Source organism: Dermacentor silvarum, chromosome 5, assembly GCF_013339745.2.
Source record: "Dermacentor silvarum isolate Dsil-2018 chromosome 5, BIME_Dsil_1.4, whole genome shotgun sequence".
Classification (NCBI taxonomy): Eukaryota; Metazoa; Arthropoda; class Arachnida; order Ixodida; family Ixodidae; genus Dermacentor; species Dermacentor silvarum.
In genome coordinates, this window is record NC_051158.1 from 66821055 (window position 1) to 66824937 (window position 3883).

Here is a 3883-nt window from a genome sequence, read left to right on the forward strand (position 1 = left end):
CCAAGCGAGGTGCAAGCATCACTGTCGACAAGAGGGTCTAGTGCCACACAGGGGTGACATAGCTGCATCCGATGCAAACAATCGGCGTAACATAGCGTCTGTCAAACATTTTCCTACCCCTTCCCCCTCCCCTCCCTACCATGATGAAAGGCAGTAAAGCTTACCACCTCAGTCAGCACCATGCTGGGTTGAATAATTATGCCCTGCGCAGCCACAAATACGTTATCCTGCCTTCGGAGATGATGTGATGCGTGTCGGTGCAAGTGCGACGTCTCGTGCCAATGCTTGCCGCAGGTGCCTTCTCGTGCGGAGGCTGTGGCACATTGAACTATAGCCCGGATAGTTGCGCTTTCCGTGTAGCTAGGCATACACAGCTACGCGGCGTGAAGGAGGCCACCCAGAAACTCTTGCATACACTTGACAGTGTGTGCAGTGTAAACATCTGACCACAGTGGGGACGGCCATAGCTGAACCGTGAAGTGAGTTGCGAGACACCTGCAGTTGAGTCTGTCTTGGCAACCCCTGGACGGCACCAAAATGCAAATGGGAAGTTTGATACCCTCAGGTGTTTTCTTCGTGGGTGAAAAAGAAACAAACAAAAAAAAAAAACGAAGGGCTCTAAAGGAGTCAACTCTGCCAGCTTTGGAAAGCGCAGTTTGTAGCCAGTGTATTTGTGTTTCTTTCCTTTATTTTTTTATCCACGTGGTGGCAACTTCTGGCAGCACATTCTTGTCTGCTTTGTGAGATTGTCGTGTGGTGTCTGCATTGTTACATTCAAGAAAAACGCAGTGAACACTGCTACTTTTCTGTGCTCCACATAGCTTCATTTGCCAAGGCACTGTGAAAGTACAGTTTGCAGTGGGACCTCGTTGATACGATACTGCGTAATATGTTTTTTGGGATGATAATTTTTTTTCTTTCCCCGATAATACGACTTAGTTGGATAATACGTTGGATGATACAGTTTATTTTCTGGGTCCCGTGAAGATCGTATCAACGAGATTCCACTGTAGTTGTAAGGTCAGCCGACTACTGTGCCAAGTCATGAGTAGGCCATACTTCTTACAAGTAGGCAGCTTCGTTCGTGGCATAGGAAAAGACAATCTGGGACACATTGAAATGAAGGCTTTTGGGCATTTGGAGGAAGCAGTAATCCGCTTACTTTTCTCACCCATCCTGTCAGCTTCGCGTTATGCGAGGCGTCATACTTCCAAATTTGCGCAAAAGCACGCTGTCTCTGTGGGAGTCAGTGGGACCAGACACGCTGCTGTTAGGAAACTTCTGTTTGGTCCACAACTCTGACAAGTATTTTTGGGGGCCACCAGAAAAGGGCTACCTTGACACTGCATTGTCTCAAGCTGCTACTGGCATTGTGAGCCAGCTTAAAGAAAAAAAAAGAAAAGTGCAAGCCTTTCCTTAAGTGCAGTGTTATAGCTGTTGTTTTCTGCCAGCACCGTGTTCGTTTTACCCAATTTCAAGGAGCTGCTTGTGTTTGTTGCTTTTTTGGAAGTAAAGTTTGTAGGCAACCCTAACTGGTCCCGTATGTGTGGCATACTTGCGACTTAGTTCCACTTGCGAAGCTAGCAGAATGTGTAGCAAATCCTATTGGTGTTGCACCACTTCTGCGTACACAAATGACCAAATGTGGCATAGGAACATGAAGAAACGAACCCTTCTTCACTGCATTTGGCTTGATAGCAAAGGGTTGCCTTCAGACGTGTGAAGAGTTCATTGGTCGCGAGCTTTAGAGAGCTTTGCAGATCTCTTGTGCACTTGCAGATGTCCTGCACGAACAATTTTGTTTAGCCCAATGGACTTATTTCATTTTTCCGCGTTAATTGCAGTGGCAACGAATGTGTCATGTGGTGGTGTCGCTCATTCATTAACACTGAGCACGCTGAAGTTAAATCCCACTCTCGCTGTCTGTGCGGTCCACATAAAGCCCTCTGTGGCAGTACAGCTTAGGCTGGTCTCAGCGCGGGTTGTGCCTAGAATGCTGCTTGTGTCTCTGCTTCTATCTCGTTAGCTGCATGGCTCTAGGACAGTGTGCATAGAGCTGTAACATTACCGTGCAACACAGAGCGATTGTCACTTCCCTCTTCAGTGCTGCACACCGTGTTCAGCCATTGCTCGCCTGCCACCCTCACTTTCTTTTTTTTTTGTGTGTGGGGCCAGGGACAATCCTCTTTTTCTCTTGTTCCATTATTCTCACTGTTTCTGTTCTCTTTGGATTGCAAAGATTGTTTTGAAGTCACTCCTCGTTTTTGCCTCGTTTGTCATTCGTTCAAAGACAGCAGCGTGCAAGTGAACAGTGTGAGTGTGTTCGTGTAGATGTATATGTGCTGCTAATTCCCACCCCCCTCCCCCTTTGTCTTTCTTCAAACCACACACCATTATTATTGGTTCAAGTGCCGTAATGAAATCACAGATATGTTGCGACCATGGGCCAACGCGACACCACTTTTTTCAGTTCACCCGAGGCATGATCAGGGGCTGCCGTCGCGTTTGCTCTATCTACCATCACAACTGTCGTCTGCTTTACTTCTGTTCCACCGCCTTGGCACCACTCCCTCGGCATAGGCCCTTGACTGGCTTTTGGCTATGTGGCCGGGGCTCCTGAGGCTTGTCTACCCTTCCCTCACTGTCTTGGGACACGAGGCAATGGCCGCAGCGAAATGTGTTGTCTAGTCAGCCGTCTCCCTCTCCCGCATCTTCCGTGTGTCGTGCCCCTCGCTTGCGCATTGCCACCTGCGGCCATAGCTGCCTCGGCAGCCTCCAAGCCAGACTCGAACCTGAGCCAGGAAAGTGAAAGTGGCAGTGTAGGGTATGGCACCTTGAATAGCGAAAAGGCACAGTTCTCCCCGGCCTCCTTTGGGGCTCCCGGCATCCCTGTGGTTCTCCACTAGACGTGTACATCATCAGTGGGTTTTGCTCCAAGCTTCTTTGTTGCTTCCGCACAAACAGTGCAGACTTTCACTGAGGGCTTTGCAGGGTCCTTCTGTTTTCCAGTTCTACTGGAGGTCGTCAATAAATGAGTTTAGCTTTGTTCGCTGGTTTTTATGTATCTCGTGAGCATTGTTGTCTGCACTGGTTTTACCGAATGTCCTTGGCAGGCAAACTTTTGCTGTGGATTGCCCACTTGTTGAATCAAGGTGGAACCTGGTGAATCAGTGTGTCACACCGGCTACGATGTGCTAGTGATGTTCTAGACCCTCAATAATCATATGCCAGGCCAGTTTACTGAGTTGCAGTCATGCTCACGCGGATGTTTCATACAGTTGTGACCATGTGAAATGCGAAGGGACAAATTCAGTTCAAAGCAGCAACACCAGAAGGCTGGACATTTTGTGTGTGCATGTGTGTCACATGGTCCACTGCTCGCCTTCTGTCACCAATCGACAGATGGAACTCTACTGCCCTACACAGTAGCTGGTGTAGCAGAAAATGCACCCAAAAATGCGACCAGTGTGCACGTTACGTCAATTTTCTGGTAAAATGACTGGACTGCCCTGTTCACATTTCATTTGGACAGAACTGTACCTTGATATATACGCATAGTACAGCATATCATTTTTTTTTTCCCTCTAACATTTACACTTGGCCTTATTACTGCAGGCATATGATGAACAATGCTGGGCCTTGCGATTCATTTTACGCTCGCTTCTTTCACATTGTAAATTCATAGCACGCACTACTTCTTGGGTAGTAGACGGCGTCTTCTGTTTAACAGACTGGCCTAGACTGATTGGTCATTCCACCAGGGAGCTGGAGAGAGACAGACGCCATCCTGTATATTGAGGACCTCTGTGGCTGCTTCCTGTATTTCAGGTTTCTTGTCTTCTTTTTTGAGTTTCTGTTGTGTTACTTTCATTCGCTTAATGCC